This window comes from Pelodiscus sinensis, chromosome 25, assembly GCF_049634645.1.
Source record: "Pelodiscus sinensis isolate JC-2024 chromosome 25, ASM4963464v1, whole genome shotgun sequence".
NCBI lineage: Eukaryota > Metazoa > Chordata > Testudines > Trionychidae > Pelodiscus > Pelodiscus sinensis.
In genome coordinates this window covers 21903537-21923523 of record NC_134735.1, presented here as the reverse complement: position 1 = coordinate 21923523, position 19987 = coordinate 21903537, and the positions used below count along the sequence as shown (strand labels likewise).

Here is a 19987-nt window from a genome sequence, read left to right as displayed (position 1 = left end):
GAGCAGGCTGCTGGGCCAGCGCGGTGGCCTCTCCCGCTTCCGGGCGGCTGGCTGCGCTCACGGTGGCTCGGCGCGGTGGCCAGCGCTGGGCGGGGTCGGCTGGCTCCACTACCAATGCAGTTTGAGGAAATCAAACCGTGTTGGGCAAACAGTTCAATGTCGACAGCATCGCCTGTGGGCAAAACCGCCCCGGAAAGGCCAGTGCTTGCGGGGGTGTCTCTGCCGTAAAACACGGAGAGAAATCCCTCCCCTCAACCTCCACGGAGCTACAGGGGCCTTTCCACCCGCGCGGGGACAGGCAGGGCCTAGGGTTACCAGGTGGCCTCAAAAAAATACCGGACACACTTGATCTCAGATGCAGGGGGGAACCGGCCGGGAGGGGAGCGGGGTTGGCCAGGAGGAGGAGTGTGTGGGGGAAGCAGGGTTGGGGGGGGCGGTTGGGGGCAGCGGGGCTGACTGGGGGAGATCGGGGGGGGGGGGACTGGCTGGGAGGGGGTCCAGGGGAGCAGGGCTGGCCAGGGGAGATCGGGTGGGGGGGGACTGGCTGGCGGGAAACAGGGCTGGCTGGGAGGGGGTCCAGGGGAGCAGGGCTGGCCAGGGGAGATCGGGGGGGGGGGAATGGCTGGGAGGGGGTCCAGGGGAGCAGGGCTGGCCAGGGGAGATTGGGGGGGGGGGACTGGCTGGGAGGGGGTCCAGGGGAGCGGAGCTGGCCAGGGGAGATCGGGGGGGGACTGGCCGGGAGGGAGTCCAGGGGAGCGGGGCTGGCCAGGGGAGATGGGGGGGGACTGGCCGGGAGGGGGTCCAGGGGAGCGGGGCTGGCCAGGGGAGATCGGGGGGGGGGGGACTGGCCGGGAGGGAGTCCAGGGGAGCGGGGCTGGCCAGGGGAGATGGGGGGGGGACTGGCCGGGAGGGGGTCCAGGGGAGCGAGGCTGGCCAGGGGAGATCGGGGGGGGGGGACTGGCCGGGAGGGAGTCCAGGGGAGCGGGGCTGGCCAGGGGAGATCGGGGGGGGGGGGACTGGCCGGGAGGGAGTCCAGGGGAGCGGGGCTGGCCAGGGAAGATCGGGGGGGGGGGACTGGCTGGGAGGGAGTCCAGGGGAGCGGGGCTGGCCAGGGGAGATGGGGGGGGGACTGGCCGGGAGGGGGTCCAGGGGAGCGAGGCTGGCCAGGGGAGATCGGGGGGGGGGACTGGCCGGGAGGGAGTCCAGGGGAGCGGGGCTGGCCAGGGGAGATCGGGGGGGGGGGACTGGCCGGGAGGGGGTCCAGGGGAGCGGGGCTGGCCAGGGGAGATCGGGGGGGGGGGGACTGGCTGGGAGGGGGTCCAGGGGAGCGGGGCTGGCCAGGGGAGATCGGGGGGGGGGGGGACTGGCCGGGAGGGGGTCCAGGGAAGCGGGGCTGGCCAGGGGAGATCGGGGGGGGGGGGGACTGGCCGGGAGGGAGTCCAGGGGAGCGGGGCTGGCCAGGGGAGATCGGGGGGGGGGACTGGCCGGGAGGGGGTCCAGGGGAGTGGGGCTGGCCAGGGGAGATCGGGGGGGGGGACTGGCTGGGAGGGGGTCCAGGGGAGCGGAGCTGGCCAGGGGAGATCGGGGGGGGACTGGCCGGGAGGGAGTCCAGGGGAGCGGGGCTGGCCAGGGGAGATGGGGGGGGACTGGCCGGGAGGGGGTCCAGGGGAGCGGGGCTGGCCAGGGGAGATCGGGGGGGGGGGGACTGGCCGGGAGGGAGTCCAGGGGAGCGGGGCTGGCCAGGGGAGATGGGGGGGGGACTGGCCGGGAGGGGGTCCAGGGGAGCGAGGCTGGCCAGGGGAGATCGGGGGGGGGGACTGGCCGGGAGGGAGTCCAGGGGAGCGGGGCTGGCCAGGGGAGATCGGGGGGGGGGGACTGGCCGGGAGGGGGTCCAGGGGAGCGGGGCTGGCCAGGGAAGATCGGGGGGGGGGGACTGGCTGGGAGGGAGTCCAGGGGAGCGGGGCTGGCCAGGGGAGATGGGGGGGGGACTGGCCGGGAGGGGGTCCAGGGGAGCGAGGCTGGCCAGGGGAGATCGCGGGGGGGGGACTGGCCGGGAGGGAGTCCAGGGGAGCGGGGCTGGCCAGGGGAGATCGGGGGGGGGGGGACTGGCCGGGAGGGGGTCCAGGGGAGCGGGGCTGGCCAGGGGAGATCGGGGGGGGGGGGGACTGGCCGGGAGGGGGTCCAGGGGAGCGGGGCTGGCCAGGGGAGATCGGGGGGGGGGGGGGACTGGCCGGGAGGGGGTCCAGGGGAGCGGGGCTGGCCAGGGGAGATCGGGGGGGGGACTGGCCGGGAGGGGGTCCAGGGGAGCGGGGCTGGCCAGGGGAGATCGGGGGGGGGGGACTGGCCGGGAGGGAGTCCAGGGGAGCGGGGCTGGCCAGGGGAGATCGGGGGGGGGGGACTGGCCGGGAGGGGGTCCAGGGGAGTGGGGCTGGCCAGGGTGGGAGCGGAGGGAGAGAATCGGCCGGTGCGGAATGGGACTGACCCGGGCGCTGCCTGTCCCGTGCACGGTCCCGGCCAAGCACAAGCGAGTCCAGCCCTGGGGATCCCCTCCTGCCCCGCCCCCCCCTTGCAGTGTCTGCGACTACGTCCTGACACTCCAAACAGCAACGAACTTCCCTAATTAGAAAATACCCGACATTTTCAATGTCCGGAATTTTCTCAGTTTGTTTCCCGGACAGAACCTGGACACCTGGCAACCCTAGCAGGGCCTGGCCTGGCCGCACGTCCCTCGGCTTTCATCTCCAGCAGGGAGGCAGGGGTCCGGGTGAGGGGCCCTTGCTGCCTGTGTCTGGCCCTTTGGAGGAGAAGGCAGGAAGAAGTGATCGCTTGGTCTTGCAGGCTGTGTCACAGTTCTGGGAAGGCCCTGCAAACTGAGCAGGTGAAAACCTGGACGGTGCACCCAGTCACAGGGGCTCCCAAGCCATGTTCCCTCTCAGCTCTGCACTTGGGCAGCCCTCCAGGAGACATACAAATGCCGCCAAGCTCATTAGCAGAGCACCCCCAGCTGCCAGTGTGTGGTGCACATTGGCACATGCCTTGGTGCACAGAGCAAAATGCATTCCTCTCATGGATGGAAAAAGTTGAGGAGAACCCTGTTCCCCGGGCTTGTTGGAGTTTGAGGCCTTGGGGACGCGCCTGTCTTGCAAAGGAGCAGGCAGGCTGCAGAGCATGATGTGGAGCCTGGGGACTGGAATGTGAGCGGGAACTCGCCCGGGGGCTGTGTGGGCAGCCTGAGATGGGCTTGCCCTGTGGGATATGCCAGCGCCTGGGTGCCTGGACAGCGCAGCTGGTGGAGACGTAGCCAGACAGGCCGGCTGGGGCCTGTGGCAGAGCAAGCGGTGGGAGGGGCAGCCCCCCCCTCCTGCAACCTCAGCCCGGATGCCTCTCAGGTGCCCAGCTGCTGCTTGTGCCGCCCTGGCCCCCTTCTCTTTGCCCTGCGCCAGCGCCTCCGAGCAGGCAGGACTCTGGCTGCCCTCACCGGAACGTCCCCTCCCGGCCCCGGCCATGTCCCCTGCTGAGCCCTGCTCGCGGGATCCGTTTGCAGAAAGGAATGAAAAGCGCAGCTCAGTCCGGCACGGACCCCAGGCGGGAACTGAGCCTTGTGCTCCCCTTAACCGCTCAGCCACTTGCTGGGGCCTGTGCCCACTCACAGGACAGATCAGCACAGAACTAGCCCCCAGCAGCGAGGCCACAGTCCGGCCAGGATCCCCTTCAGGCAGGGGAAGGGCTGAGACAGCCTCCCATTCTGCAGCGCGGTTCATGAGCTGTTATGAATGGCCGTGCTCCCGTCCCCAGTGCCCCGGCTGTTCGCCTTGCGCCAGTGCCACCGTCTATAAAGCCGATTTGAAACGGCTTCAGGGCTGCAGAAAAGCATGTCTGGGAACTAAGGGGAAGGGATGTGAAGAGCAGCGGAGACAAGGCTGTGACCGGGTCTCCTGCAGGGAGGCAAGTGCAGGGCAGAAGTCCAGCAAATCCCCCTGTCTGTATGCTGGAGAAAGGCCCAACGCTGAGCCCTCACCACACCGCGGGGGGTAGAGTCAAGGGCCCGCTCGGAGCCTGCCTCACAGAGTGGGCTGTGGGGCAGCCCCGCCTCAGAGCTTAGCTGGGTTCTCGAACGGGAGAAATCTGCCAGCTTGTGAGACTCGGTGCTGCGGGATCTCACGCCTGCTGCAACCAGGAGTCCACCCCCTGAGCAGCACCACCCCTGGGCCGGCCCATCCCGATTTCAAAGCGCTGCTCCCTCAAAGCTCTGGGACCAGGGCTCATTTCTCCTTCTCCATGGCATCCTGGCTGCTCGCAGCAGCCGCGCCGCTGCCAATCCCCCGCGTAGCGCTAGGAGGTCAGGCGGGCTGGAGGTGACAAAGAAAAATCTCCCGCACAGATACCGTTAGAGGTGACTGGAAATGCTTCTTCTTGCCAAGTCCTGAGCTCAGAGCTCTGTGCCTTTCCCGCAACAGATACCGAAAGCGCTGCCCCGAGAGGAACATCAGCAGCCGCCGTACGGCTCCGAGGGCCTTGCCTCGTTACAAACGGCACGCAGGCAGCAGCACTGCAGTGCAGCCACCTCGGGGGAAAAGGGGCAGCTGACTGGCAGGCAGCACGTTGCACGACACTGGGAGGAAGGGGAGCTGGGTCCACGACGGCCAGGGCAAAGCAGGAGATCTCTAATGTCCGTGCAGAGCCAAGAGAAGCCCCAGACACAGGCTGATTCCCTGGGATTCGGCTCAGCTGCTTCCGCAGGCTAATGAAAAAGGGGCCTGATCCCAGGGGCCCAGACCTGAGCTTTGCTCACCCAGCTCCGTTCCGGGCTGGTGGGCAATGGCAGAATTGATTACTCTGCCTGTAGCTGGGGCTGGGACTCCGTGCGGTGGCAGTTATGGCTGTGCGGTGGTGCACAGTGACATCTGCACTGGTGTGAACTAAACCCTGGGACTCACTATCAAACAGGCTGGCCCCTGGCCCCAGTGCTTAGCCAGTTGCTGGGGCTTGTCGGGTCACTTCAATCCCACGAGGCAGCTGTTGCCTGGGATGCCACCCTGCCATTTGCACGGGATGTACGAAGTGCTGTCTGGCTGAGCACAGGAGAGAAGAGCAGCACCAGGCCGCTGTCCTCGCTCACAGTTTCCTAGCGGAGCCCCTCCAGCCGGGGCTGTGCTCCCAAGGGATCTGTCTCTGCTCCCTCAGAGCCACCCTGCTGCTTCTCGGGCTGTCTTTCCAGCTGCTTTGCCACCCACACAGCCTCACCCAGATTCAGCCAATCACCCCCAGTCCCTGGAGATGCAATCTGTCCTCAAGACAGCCCTCTTATTCTCTGTGAATTCGTTCTTGCTCAGCTCTTCCCATGTGGCCCAGAGCTTTGGGCGGTAGCTTCTATTATTTCAAGTATCTATTACTCCATAAAAAAAGCTTAATTGCTTTTTCCGTTTAGTCTGAATGAAGGTTGGCTAGCACCATCAGCTTCAAAGCGGTCTGTGATTGCCTTTAGATCAAAGACACACTTGATGGCAGGGTAGTCATTAGCACGTTCCAGCATAACAGCATTTCTCTTCTCTTGCTCAGGAAATGTTCATTCCAGCTCCGGCTCTGACGAGTCCCCCTTCGTTATTTGCGACCCGTAATGAGGAGCCTCAGTCACATGGTGCCCTGTTTACTTCCTGACTGGATGACTGACTCATTTATAAACAGGAGGGAGGTCAGAGATGGCGGCTCGGTGCTTCCTTCAGGAACAAGCAGACGCGCACACTCCCAAGGGCATTTTGCAAAGAAAACCCCTCACTTGTACGCACCTTTGATGAGCACAAATAAAAAGTGTCATAAACATCATGGATGAGAGCACGGGGCTTTTAGTTAAATGATTGCTCCATAGATCCCTTCTCACGCTTGCTCCTCCCTGGAAAATGCTTCAGATTTTCCCCACAAGAGTTTTCATGTTTTTCTGTATAGTCATAGAATTTTTCTGTTTTCTTTTTCAATTACAAATTGTAATTTTCACGGTGGGGTTCCTCCCTTCTTTCCCTTCTTTTCTTTCTCTCCTTTCCTGGGGAGAAGGGAGAGAAAAGGGGGAAAATACTAGAAATCAACCCCCCAAACTATTTTTGGTTATTATCAACCAAAACCAGTGTTCCTTTTCCAGGGAAAAACTGAATTCTGAACATTTCTGGTAAAATATTTCAGGTTGGTGAAAAAGCCATTTTCTTCACCCAACAAAGTCGCCAATTTAGTCTCCAGTCCTGGGCCAGCTGGGAAGTGTTGATGAGACCATACAGCCCGTAGGAAATGGCCAATTCCTCTTGGGGTGTAGCCAGTGGGATCTTTGCCCGAGTAGGATCTCCCCTCCCCCGGGATGAAGAAATGCTGAATGCACCGAGTCCTCACTCGCTGCTGGTACAGCTCCTAGGGCCTCCATCTGGAAACGTGTCCAGGGTCTCTGTCGGGTGGGCCTGGGGCTGCCAGACGGTTTTCACAAAAACCCCGGACACACGTGACATTCCAGCCCAATCCACGTTCCAGCGCATTTCGAGAATCCCAGACAGTTCTATCGGCTCACTTCTATTTTCTCGGTTTGTTTCCCGGACAGAAAGCTCAAATAGCTGACTGTCTGGTTCCAAGCTGGACCCCTGGCCACTCCCCACTCTGGCCCTGAGGCGGTAAAGTAGGCCCCGTGAACCCAGGAAAGAGGAAGGCCACCGAGGGCCCAGGAGAGAGGGAAAGAGCAGGGAGCTGGCAGCACAGGGGGCTGCAGAGAAGCAGGTGCGGGCACAGAGGAGGGTACTTGGGCCAGCAAGCCCAGAAGGGAGGGAGCCAGGAAGCAGAACTGAGAAGCGGGACAGCACCAGGGAACCCCACCATGGTCTAGGAGAGGGCAGGCCACAGCTGCTCGAGGTAGGGCCCTGGCCTGGAACCGGGAGCAGAGGACGGGCCCGGCTTCCCATCCCAGAACCTGGGGGGCTGCCTGGTCAGAGCAGCTGTGGGAAGACAGCCCTTTCAGACCGGGGGGTCTGGATAGACCAGGGAGGGGAGACCCACAGAGCGGCCTGGCTGGAGGCCAAGGCACAAAGAGACAATGCCGAGCTGCGGAGGGCATGAGAAGATGGCGGAAAGGGCTCCGCTGGAGCAGGGCACAGCGCCTGGCCAGCCAGGAGGAGGCGCCCCCAGCGGCGAGCCGACCCGGGACGGGTCCCTTGAGGGGTGCTGAGCTGTGCACCTGCAGCAGGGCCCCCTAAAACCAGCCAGGCTGCAACTTTCCTGGGAGTCCCGGACTCGGATTTTCTTAGACGAAGTGTCTTACTGGTTTCAGCGGAATGGCAGGTGCTCAGCACCTCTCAGAATCGGGCCCAGGCGGGCTCCCAATATTCCAGTCAGCGGCTGCTTTGGAAAAATTTGCCCTTTGCAGCCTCACACCCCGGAACCGCAGGGCTTTCCGCACCGGACTCCTGCCTCAGTCGCCACTTTTCCTGCGCCCTCCCCCCAGCAGCCTGCGCCGCGTCTCGCCCTCCACACTGCCTCACTGGGAACGAAGGGCTCAGCGCTAATTAAAGAAGGAGCCTCCCCCGGCCCATAGACATCTCTCCAAAGACCCAGGGGTCCAGCCGGGCAGGCTGGGCCCGGCCAGCACGTCTCTGCTCTTTGTCTCCGGCTGTCACAGCGGCTCCGATGATTCATGTGGCAGGACTCCCTGCTCGCCGGCTCGGGCACGGTAAGCTGCCAGTTGCCATGGCGACATGATGCAACCCATCCTGGCATTGCGGGGCTGAGGTTTTCCAGGCCGGGCAGGCGGGAGGCTGTTTTCTCCCCTCCTTTGGGGGAAGCGTGGCACCCAGGAGTGACGCGGGGGGAGACGTGGCAAAGGGGCCGCCCAGGAGGAGATCCAGTTCCATCGCCCCCTTGGCACCTCCGACCTGCCATCTCCTGCACTCGCTCCCCGGCGTCCCTCCCCCGAAACCCTGCTGGATTCCAGGGACTTTCCCCGGATTTAGACCCGAGTCACCCCGGAGCGCATTCCCATGGGGGCAGCGGGCGGCCTCCATTAGGCGCTGAGCTTCCCCGAGGAGGCAGCTGGGCAGGAAATGGCTTCCAGAGGGGCACATGAGCGGGTACGAGTGGGCGCTGCCAGGCTGGGTGAGCTACACACCCCAGGAGGGCTGCGCCTGCCGGCCAGATCCCAGGGGCGTGCAGCCCTCATCTCTAAGCACACGCCCCGGTGCCTGGGCCGGGCTCAGGCCACGACTAGGCTGCCGCTTCTTCCCACTGTTTCTTCGGAAGAGGCTTTTCCGAAATTTGGCCGGTCCACGCTGGGCCAAATTTCGGCAACACGTCCTCTTTCGGAAGAGCCCTTCCTCCTCGCGAAACGAAGGACGCCGGGCTTCCGAACGAGCGCGTCTGCTCTCCCGCGGCAAGCGTCGGAAGGGCAGGCGCGTTCCCTGGACGCGGCGGAGGTTTCCCGGGACTCCGGAGATGTGCCAGACGAATGCCGTCGGCTAGACCTAGCCTCCGAGAAGCCACAGTTCTCACCACAGGCCGAGGCCAGGCCCTGCTCCGTAGCCGCGAGACTGCCAGCCCCTCAGCTGCCATCGACACAGCGTCTCTCCCGCCGCCATGTTGGAAACAACTTGTGCAGCAGGTCTGCTAGGGTTGCCAGGTGTCCAGTTTTCCCTTCGGGCTCTGGTCAGCCCCCCTCCAGCCCCTCTCCCAGCCTGCAGCCCCCTCACCCTCGGCCCCAGCCAGAGCCCTGCCCCCTCCTCCCTCCTAGCCCCCGCCCCATCCGAGTGAGCGAACAAGCAACGGAGGGAGGGGGCATGTGACTTTTTCCTCCAGGAGCTGGGGCAAAGGGAGACCTGGTGCCCGAAGAGCGCTCTGTGCAGCTGGCAGCTCGCCCTGCAAGGGAAGGGCTGGCTGCAGGGAGGGAGCCGGGGGCCCTGGGGAGCTAGGAAAAGGGTTTGGTGCAAATGAACCCACACCCTGGCCGCCCCAGGCAGCCTCAGGAGATGAGGACCCACGCCAAATCCCGGCCCTTTGGGCTCGGGGTGGGTGACTGCAGCAGGGGGCCTGCACCCGGGACTTAGCCAAGCTGGGCTCCCTGTCTTGGGCCCCCGGTAGGGAAAGCACGTGGGGAGGGCTGGCATCCGGGCAGCGCGGCGGGTGGGACGGGGCCTGTCATGGGGACATGGGGAGCCTGGAAGCAGCTCGGGGGGCTTGCCACCCCCAGCCCCCCTCCCCTGCAGGATCTGCTGGAGAACATCCTCCGGCTCTGGCAACAGGACAGCAGCACATGCCTTCTCCCTTCTGGCTGTTTATACGCCGCAGACGGATGCATGCGTCAGAGCTGTCAGCCCCCCAGCCCGCAGCAGGGGATGGGTCCCTCCTCTGCTGTCCCCTGCGTCTGGCGCCCCTGGAGCTGGCAGGGCCTCCGAGTGTTGCTCTGGCAGGCCCGGGGCCGGGGGGAGGTGCTCTTGGAGCCGGTGCCGCCCGCCAGCAATGCCCTGGAGCCAGGAGGGTTAGGGTTTACACCGGTCAATGGCCACTCCTGGTGCTGAGCCAGGCAGCCCAGCCCAGTCCCCTTGGCCAGGCAGGCGGCGGCTGCAGACAGGCTGGGGAAAGCCTCTGGCCTGTCCGAGCCTGGGAACAATTCCGAGGTGGTTCACAGCCCTTCGCTGGCAGACCCGCTCCGGCCAGCAGGGCTAGGTCACGGCCACGTCCTACTTCCCCCTGTGACGGCGCGTTGGGGGTTCCCCGTCTCCTGCACCCCGAAATGGCACAAACAGACTGCACCAGCCAGTGGAATTGAGGGTGGTTTATTGCTCCTCCAGCACAGCGCAGCACAGATGTAACTGGTTACAGGAACTGGGCTAGGATGCCTCAGGCCCCCTTGAGATGGGGGAGACTGGGCCCCTAAACTCCAGCCCCTTCCCCTAGGCTCTCCTCCATGCCCTCCGACAGCCAGCAACCAACTCACTAACTTCCAGCCCTGCCCCCCAGCCAAGGCAGCATTCCACCTTCCTTTGTTCCTCTCCATGGGGGGTGTCTGGCCACTGGTTTGCATAGTGACTCATCCTGTTTTGCTGGGTCGTGGGCCACGACAGCCAGTGGGGGTTCCCCCAGAGCCAGCAGCATAGAAACCAGCCAGGTACCCCCACTACGTCACAGTTCTCCCCCCTCCGAGAGCGAACTGAGCAGGGTCACTCCGCTCGTGACCTAGGGAAGTTCGGGTCCTCTGCGTGGGAACCCGCCCTGGGGACATGGGTGCTCCCCTTGACTCGGGCCGGCCGTGGCGAGGCCCCACATGAGCTGGCTTCCCTCTGTCCACTCGCCGCCCCGCTCCAGGGCGACTGACGCAGGCCTGTCCTCGGGGGTCACACCCACCCTTCCGCTGGCCTTGATCTCTGGCCAGGGTCTCTCGGGCCGGGGCCATGAGCCCAGCGAGCCTTCTCTGGACAGCCAGGGCGGCTTCCACCCCCGATGCTCCATCCAGGGAGGACTTCCCCTCCCATAACTCTCTCAGCAAGCCCAGAGGGTCTATCTGGGGTAGAGACCCCCAAGCCGCTTTCCTCCTGTCTTGGGCCTTCCCGCCCCTCTGGCAGGAGTCACAGGACCGGCAGTACCGCTGCACGGCTGTAAAGATTCCCGGCCAATAGAAGTGCTGGAGCAGCTTCAGCCGGGTGCTCCGGATCCCCCGGTGGCCCCCAACGGGGGAATCGTGGGCCAAATACAGCAGCTTGAGGCGATACTTTCGGGGGACGACCAGCTGCCGCTCTACCCTCCATGCCCTCACCTTCCTGGGGGGGAGCCACTCACGGAACAGGAGCCCACGCTCCCGCAGGAATCTCTCCTGGCCACCTCTCCCCCGGGGCTGAGCTGCATGGAGGCCAGCCTGGTCCCTCAGCCTCTGCAAGGAGGGGTCTGCCTGCACCTCAGCCTGGAATTCAGCTGCTGAGGCAGGGATCGGGACCTGTCCCCCACCTCTGCCTAGGTCCGGAGTCCCAGCCTGGCTGGACCCCGTGTCCACTGGGATGGGACCCTGAGGATGCTGCCAGGAGTCCTTCCCTGGACCCACGTTGTCAGCCCCCCGCTGGCTCTGGCTCCAGGTAGTGACTAGAGCCCGCTGGGATTCATGGGGCCACTCCTCTAGGTCATTCCCCATCAGCACCTCGGTGGGCAAGTGCGGGTGCACCCCCACTTCCTTGAGGCCTTCCTTCGCCCCCCATTTCAGATGCACCCGGGCTACAGGCACCTTAAACGGGGACCCGTCTATGCCCTTCAGGGTCAGCTGCGCGTGGGGTAGTATCCGCTCCGGGGCCACTATGTCGGATCGGGCCAGAGTCACCTCCGCCCCCGTGTCCCAGAAGCCCGTCACCTTCCTACCATCCACCTCCAGGGGTATGAGGCACTCGCTCCGCAGGGGCCGTCCTGCCCCCACCCGGTACACGGAGAAATCCGCCTCCTGAGAATCAGACCTCCCAGGGGAGGTGCACTGAGCATCCTTCCCCTCTCTCTGAGCTGAGGTTTGCCTGCCAGCCCCTGCCTCTGGGGCAGCCTGCCCTTCCTCCCGCCCCAGCCAGTTAACCCTGGAAAGTCCCCGGTCCTGGGACCTGGTGCACTGAGCCCTCTTGTGGCCTTTTTGCCCACAGCGATGGCAAGTTAGGCTTTGGGCTGTCTCTGTCCCGGCCCTGGCTGGTTCTCTGGGGCACAGATGACCTGTTCCTTGGTCTCGCCCCGTAGTTGACTCCCTCCGTCGCTCAGCCGAGATCCGGTCTCTGCGCGGTTCCCTCTCTCTCCGGGACTCCCGTTCACACCCGGACCGGCTCTCCGTGAACTCATCCGCCAGTCTCCCAGCCTCCTGGGGGTTCTCTGGTCTCCGGTCCTTGAGCCACAGCCTCAGTTTGGGTGGGCACGCTTCATAGAACTGCTCCATCATGACCAGCTTGAGCAGCTCCCCTGCGGTCTGGGCTCCGACTCCAGACACCCACTTGCGGCAGTATTGCGCCAGGCGGGAGGCCAGGTCCACATAGGTCTCCCGTGGCCCTTTCTGTACCCCCCGGAACTTCTTCCTGTACATCTCGGGGGTCAGCCCGAACTTGTGCAGCAGGGCCTCCTTGACTCGGTTGTAATCCCCTGGCTGTAGGTCCTCCAGCTGACTGAGCACTCCGGCCGCCTCCTGGCTCAGTGCGGGGATGAGCTCCTGCAGCCAGTCAGCTGGGGGAACCCGTTGCAGTCCACAGGCCCTCTCAAAGGTACTGAGGAACCCGTCTATGTCACCCATGTCCTTCAATTGGGCCACCACGGGCCTCTCCAAGCATCTGGCAGTCCTGGGACCCTGGGGCCCATCCGCACTTGGCGCAGCCGGTGCCCCGCCGATTCTCCGCTCTGCCATGGCCAGCTCATGCTGCCGCTGCCTCTCTCGATCTTGGCGCTCCCTCTCTCGGTCCTGGCGGTCCTTCTCTCGGTCCTCTACTTCCAATTCCCTGATCCGCAGCTGGATCTCCAGGCGCCGCAGCTCCGCTGGGCTGTCCCCTGCCCTAGATGGGCTACGGCTTGCAGGCCTCCCGGGAGACGCTGTCTCATCTCTCCGTTGGGTTCCAGCGCTCCTCCCCCTCTCTGAGCCTGACACACTCTCAGGGGGGGTCTGGCTGCTTCCCCTGGGGACAAGATCCTGGCCCTGTGGCTGGTCATTATCTTCCAGCTGGGCAATCAGCTGGGCCTTGGTTGCTTTCTGCACAGGCAAGCCCCTCTCTCTGCACAGCCCCACCAGCTCTGCCTTCAAGAGTCGGGTGTAGGCCATCTGCCCGCTGGGCCCCTCGGTGCAGACTCACCAGTCTAGTGCTGCAGCGCCCCACGATTCCCAGGAACCGCTTCGCTCTGTCTCCAGCACGCCTGGCTCCAGGGCTCTTGCTTCTACAGCGCCTTGTCGCTCACCGCTGGAAGCTCCATCCACGGGGTGCAGTGCATCCCACTTCTGACACCAGTGTGACGGCGCGTTGGGGGTTCCCCGTCTCCTGCACCCCGAAATGGCACAAACAGACTGCACCAGCCAGTGGAATTGAGGGTGGTTTATTGCTCCTCCAGCACAGCGCAGCACAGATGTAACTGGTTACAGGAACTGGGCTAGGATGCCTCAGGCCCCCTTGAGATGGGGGAGACTGGGCCCCTAAACTCCAGCCCCTTCCCCTAGGCTCTCCTCCATGCCCTCCGACAGCCAGCAACCAACTCACTAACTTCCAGCCCTGCCCCCCAGCCAAGGCAGCATTCCACCTTCCTTTGTTCCTCTCCATGGGGGGTGTCTGGCCACTGGTTTGCATAGTGACTCATCCTGTTTTGCTGGGTCGTGGTCCCCACGACAGCCAGTGGGGGTTCCCCCAGAGCCAGCAGCATAGAAACCAGCCAGGTACCCCCACTACGTCACACCCCCAACTTCCCAAATGCAGAAAACCAAACACCCTTGCCCCGCCCCTTCCCTAAGGCCCCGCCCACTCCCCTCCCGTCGCTCACCCTGCCCCCCCCACTCACTTTCTCCCACCCTCATGCACTCGCTCATTTTCACCAGGCTGGGGTGTGGGAGGAGGGGAGGGCTTTGCTGTGGGTGGGGCTCTGGGGTGGGGTGAGGGGCCAGGGATTGAGGCAGGGAGTTGGGGTGCAGGGGGGGGCAGGGGCAGCAGGTTCAAGGTGTGGACTCCAGGTGGGGCTCACTTCAGGCGGCTCCCAGAAGCGGCTGCATGTCCCCCCTCTGCCAAGGAGGCAGGGCTGTTGGTTTCCCCTGGAGGCCTATAGGTGATGGGCGTGGGGGGAGGAGAAGCAGGCCCCAAGTCCCAGGGCGGGCTGGGCCGATGGTCGCCGTCTAGGGCAGGCAGCCTCTTGTGCGTCCTGTAGCGCGCTGTGACCTCGGGCTGATTCCAAGCACAGCGGCCGTCAGGGACCAGGGAAAGAGGAAACTGTCCCCCTTTTGGAGCCATTTCTGGGGTCCACAGGGGGCAGGGATCCTGGGTGCCCTTCATGGAAAGGCCACATCTCACAGGTTCTGTGGTGAGCACTAAAAGAGGGTCGCAGAATCTGACGGGGGCTCCGCAGGCCGGCCAGTCGTGGGGGCAGAGCCACTGGGCAGGGCTGGAACAGGCAGTGAGGCAAAGGCGGGATTAGTAAGAGCGGGACCGTTCAGCTTGGAAAAGGCACGACTGTGGGGCATAGACGCCAGCTCTGTGGGCTCTTGGGGGCTGGAGCACCCAGTGGGAAGAATTGGCGGGTCCTGAGAACTCATTGGCAGCCCCCATCAGCTCCTCCCCTTCCTCCCTGCATCTCCCCCCCCCACACACACACTTCGATCAGCTGTTTTGTGCATTCTGGAGGCTCTGGGGAGAAGAGGAGAGGGGTGAGGATGTGGGGGGAGGGGTGGAACCGAGAAGGAAGAGGTGGGTCGAGGGTGCAGGGGAGGCAGGAAGAGGTGGGGTAGGGGGATTGGGAGAAGGAGTCAAGTGGGAGCGAGGCCTGGGGCAGAGCCGTCCCCCCCAGCACTTTTGAAAGATGGTGCCCGTGCTGCGGGGGATATGATAGAGGTCTATGAAATCATAACTGGGGCGGAAAAAATGAATAAGGAAAAGTTATTTACCTGTTCCCATCACACAAGAACTAGGGGTCACCAAATGAAATGAATAGGCAGCAGGTTTAAAACAAGCAAGAGGAAGTTTTTCTTACACAATGCACAGTCAACCTGTGGAACTCCTTGCCAGAGGATGTTGTGAAAGCCTAGACTTTAACAGGGTTCCAAAAAGAGCTAGCCAGGGTGGGCAGGGATAGTGTCCCCAGCCTGTTTGTCAGAGGGTGGGAGCAGGCGACAGGGGATGGACCATTTGATAATTGCTCGTGTGTTCATTCCCACCTGGCATTGGCCACTGTTGGCAGACAGGGCCCTGGGTTCGTTGGACCTTTGGTCTGAGCCAGTCTGGCCGTTCGTACGTCCTCAGGCCTCTGGCGGGAGCATCAGCCCCCTCTCGGCTCTGCCTGGCTGCAGCAAGGTTTGGGCAGCAGGGCCGTGAGTGTTTGGCCAGCCCTGGTGTCAGGAGCAGGTCCTGGCCAGAAGCCCAGCCCAGCAAGCACAGGCCAGGCAGAGGGACACAGCTCCCCCACCTAAGGAGATGCTGCTTCTGGCTCCACACTGCACGCAGGGGCCCATGGATTTGGCTTTTGCAGCGGGTGTGGATACTTCCCCTCCCCCCACTCGTGCACACACACGTTCCCTGGTGCGTGCACACGCACGTGCTCCCGTGCCCGGTGGCGCTCGCCAGTGCGGAGCAGCCCGGCTGGCAGCGGCAGCCACTCCCTGCCTGCGGTGGGAAGGCGGCAGAGACTGAGTGCGGAGCCCCGGGCTGCTGGCACTTCACAGCGCCTGTCTTTGTGACACGCCGTTGCCGTGACAACTGCAGAGGGTCTTTTGCTGCCTGTCAGCTGCTGAGAGGGGAAGGGGGAAAAGGGAAAAACCATTAACTCCCAGTTCTTCCAAGCCTGGCGCCGCAGGAGAGCCGCCCCCGCCCCGCCTGCCCCGTCGCTGGGGTGGCCCGGGCATGAAAGGGTTACAGGGCTTCTGCTCTGGGGAGAGTCCCATGACCAGCCCCTTGGACTCCCCCAGCTCCCCTGCCCTGCCCTCCAGGTGCCTTTTCAGGGCCTGGCCATCCATAGGCTGCGGAGCGCTGCACATCTCCTGGCCTGGTGTGCCTGAGCTCAGCCGCACACATCAGCTTGCTCCTTCGGTACATGCGGCATTAGCCACTCCTGTGGCGGGGCCTTGGCCTCCCTGCAGGTCAGGCATAGAAACGGGGTGCCGGCCCCCTGAATAGCGCCTGCAAAGCAGGCCCAGCTGACCACCTCTCTGGCGGGCTGCTGCCTGAAGCCCCATGGCACACTTCTCCCAGCGCTGTGTCTGTCTGCCGAGGGTGCCGATACTTCAGTGCAAGGCAGGTTAAATACCTGGGATCTCCAGGCATGACAGTCCTGTCGGGATGCGGCTGGTTGGGAAAGGATCCTTTTCCCCCTGAAAAACCATTGGATGAAAGCTGGGATTGGTCCTGCTTTGGGCAGGGGGTTGGACCCGATGACTCCTGAGTCTAGGATACGCGAGGACTGGAAGGAACCTCTGGGGTCATTGAGCCCTGCCCCTGCTCTCACCGGCAGCCACGGCAGAGAATTCTGGTCCTAAATTCACCAAGCTCCATCTACAGCCAGTTGGGTGTTTGCCCCCAGTGCTCTGCTGGGAGGCTGGTCCAGAATTGCCCTCTGAGGACTAGAGACCGTCTTCTCCTCCCCAGCTTAAATTAATTCATGACCAGTTTATTTTTGTCTAACCCCCTTTCCTCTGAATTAATTTGGATTTGGGGGCTTTCTGTTTTTCAGCCACTTCCCTGCAGGCCGTGGGACAGGAATTGTTCCAAGGAAGTTTCACTGAACACTCAGATGGAAAATTCTGTCCAGCTCCAAGGGCACCGAGGCTGCAGGCAGGGCCCCGTGTGCTCCACAGAACTGGGCACAGAATCACCCCCAGCTGCAGAATGTCAGCTCCTAAGAGCTGCTGCTGTTTGTACATGCACCAGCCCCTGGCAGGATCCGGGCTCTCTTGCGCTTGGCATTGACACACAGCGAGGGGCAGGGTTTGCTCCAGAGTTCTTGCAAGGTAATTAGGAAAGCCACAACTAAACCAGCAGTCACCTGCGGGAGGGGCCATGGCCCCCCCTTGGGTAAGGTTGCAGGAGCAGAACCAGGCTGAGTCCCAATCTCGCAGGGACGAGCATCCTTCACCAGCTGCTGGTGCCGAAGGAAACCCTTCCGCTGTGAGCCCGCGTGCCAGTGCACGGGCACCGCGCCCCGGAGCCGGAGCCAGCTGCTCAGAGCGGATTTCCAGTGGGAGGGTCGCAGCGCGTTCATGGTCTGCTCGCAGGCCGTGGGCTCGCGCAGGGGGAACGGCCGGGCTGTGTGGCCGGAGCGGAGGCCTGTGGGCATGGGCGCTGTGCAGCGGGTTCCCCGAGTCCCTGGGCTCGTCTGCAGCCCTCAGCTGGGGGCCTCCCTTTGTTTCCATCTAGTGCTGCCAACTTTCCACTCACACAAAGCCAAACGCCCTTGCTCCTGCCTCCCCCCTCAGGACCCAGCCCTGCCTTGCCCCTTCTCCAAGGCCCGGCCCCCCCACACTCTCCTCAGCCTCACTTGCTCATTTTCCCATGGGGAGGGGGGATTAAGGCTTCGGCAGGGGTGCAGGCTCTGGTGCGTATCAGGGATTTGGGGTGCAGGAGGGGCTCTGGACTGGGACTGAGGGGCTTAGAGGGCAGGAGGGGGCTCAGGCTGCCTCAAGCTGCTCCTGGAAGCAGCGACATCCCCCATCCAGCTGCTATGCAGAGGCGCAGCCCAGCGGCTCTACGGTGCTTGCTACCCCCTCTGCAGGCGCCGTCCCCACAGCTCCCATCGCCAACGTGCAGAGCCCCCTGGGCTGATCCTGTGTGCAGAAGTCGCGGGCTGGGGGTGCTGGCTGCTTGCTGGGAGCCAGGCAGCGGGAGGCTAGCAGGGAGCCCGCCAGCCCTGCAGCATGGTGCCGCCAGCCGGCCAGTCAGCGGTGCTGATCACACCCACCAAGAGCCCTTTTCAGCCAGGCCTTCTGGTCCCACCCTGGCCACCGCGGGTGCAGAAGCCAACATTCCACACGCGGGGCATTTCTGGCTGTCAGGAACAGCCTCCCTGCTGGTGGCCCGGCACAACCGGTGGCTGAGTTCTGGGCCTTTGTCCTCACTCCCCCCCCATTTTGGATTTGGGGACATTTTATATCTGCAGGTCAGAGGAGGCCATGGCTGCTACACGCCGATGCTGGTCTGGCTGACTTTGAATGAGGCTTCCTCAGCTCTTCCCCCAAGTGCCCTTCCTCCACCCGTGCGACACTGGCCACGTCTCCATCATCTGGGCCCATGGGGAGGAGGCCCTTGAAGAATTCCACCGTCATTTCAACAATTTACGCCCCACTTCCTGGACACCGCAGTGCAAATAAACAATGGCCACAAACATCACCCTGCACCGGAAACCTAGTGACCCCCATGCTCATCGACACACCTGCAGCTTCCATGCAGATCACAGCTCACCATTCACTGTCTAGTTACAACCCCCTTTGTGCCGACCCCTGCAGAGGGGCAGACGCTCACCGCCACGGTACCTCCTGCTGGTAGCGCTGGGAATTAGCTTGGAAGCAGGGCGCCTCCCTAGGCTCAGCTCAGACCCACACCACTCTCGGACCGCAGGGTCCTCCTCAGAACACTGCCCTCCAGGCAGTGCCCCCTCCAGTGTCGCTCAGCCCCCTTCTGGGGTCTCTGCCCTCTGGGGTCTCTGCCCTCCCAGGAATCCCCAATCCCCTGGACCCGACTTGCCTCAGTGACCCACTGCCAGTCGTCATCTAGCCCCCCCCAGGGCACAGTGCAGCCTGGCACGGCCACTCGGCACTGCAGGGGTGTGGACCTGCTGCCTCAGCCTGCCCCTCTGCAGCCCTAGAAGACTGAGGCTTTGTCTCAGGCCCTGTAGCCTGGGAGCTCCCCAGCCCTGCCTGCCTTTCCCCAGCCCTGCTCCAGCTCAGGAAGCCTCCAGCTTCCCTGGCAGCCAGGTCCTTCCTGCTCCCCAGCCAGAGCAAGAGTCTGTCCCTTTCCTCCCTCCTGGAGCCCTTATTTATACAGCCCACAGCTGGGCCCTAACGGGCAATATTTGCTCCCAGCCGTCTCCCAGGCCTTGGTTTTACCCTTAAAGGGCCAGTGCGGGGCAGACCGGGGCAGACCCCCCCCACCCTTCCCCCGTCACACCCTCAGACAGAGACAAACTCCTACCGGATCTTTGTCAAGAACTCTTCGAACTCCAGTGCCCGCTTGGGGAGGCGAAGAGACAGACAGAGCCAGGCGGGTACCAGAAGTGCCCTGGTACAGGACAGGCCCAAGAAAGAAAGCGGCAGAGCGCCCCTGGCATTACCGACAGCCCCAGCTAACCCCCCCCCCCGGCCCCCACAACACAGCATCAGGGATCCACAGCTGATCCTTTCCGTGTATTCTCAGGGACTGCTTATGCTGTAGCTGGGAGCTGGAAATCCAGGCTGGGTAATGACATGCAAATTAGCGCCCCCGACACCCGCTCCATTTCTGTACCCATAGGCCCCCAGACTCCTGTAGCCAAGAGCCGCTTTCGGCATGGTGAGTGCTTCCAGGCAGAGGGCTGCGCAGTCTGAAAGGGTTAAACGCTTCTGTAGCACCAACAACCCAGCCAAGATGTCCTGCCGGCTCCCTGGGCCTTGGCAGCCTTCCAGCTGTTTGGCCACCTGTGGCAGCTGCTGCTTTCTTCAAAGGAGGCTGCTATCACTTTGCATCCAGGATGCAATCAGGCACCAGCCTCCTCCTTTCATGGCCCTTAGCTGTGCCCCTGCCTTGGCCTCCCTCCCCTCCGGACTCCGAAACGCCCAGGGCTGTGGCTGCAGTGACTTTCTGCCCATTCGCAAGTCCTTACAGTGTCCAATAAATAACCGAACCCTGTTTGGTCTAAATGTAATTAAGATCTTTACTCCACGCTCTGCTACACTGACCAGCCATGGTTCCAGTGATTTATTGTGCTGGGTGGTTGGGGGCCTTAATTGTGTGCTGTTGCTTGGCACTGCCACTGAGAGCATCTGCGAGGAATGATGTGTTTAGTCTACAGAGGAGTTGGGGTTAGAGCTCCGTAAAGGAATTTAATAACTCAGAGCACTGTTAGCAGGAGAGCTGCTTACGGTGGTGCCGAAGCAGAGCTGCTCTGGCTTCCTCCTTAGGAAGCACATTCCCGGAGCAGGAAGCACAGCTCCTCAGAGCAATTCTGCCCCCTTTCCACTTGCAGAATAGTTGCAAGCTGATTGTGACCTCACTGATTGTTACTGAAAATTATGCGGCAGTTTTATTCTTGCAAATAATTTAGCTGTATGCAAGCTGGAAGTATTCCAGTTTGGCTGTGGGGGTTCATAGTGATTGGC

General features: G+C 63.3%; 1 long non-coding RNA gene across 1 annotated transcript; it reads left to right on the top strand.

The window, feature by feature from the left end:
* Positions 1–15419: 15419 nt before the first annotated feature.
* On the top strand, positions 15420–18772 carry LOC142819933 (uncharacterized). Its single transcript, XR_012897618.1, has 3 exons — positions 15420–15935; positions 16372–16648; positions 17794–18772. It is a non-coding gene; the product is annotated as an uncharacterized LOC142819933 (long non-coding RNA).
* Positions 18773–19987: the final 1215 nt, after the last annotated feature.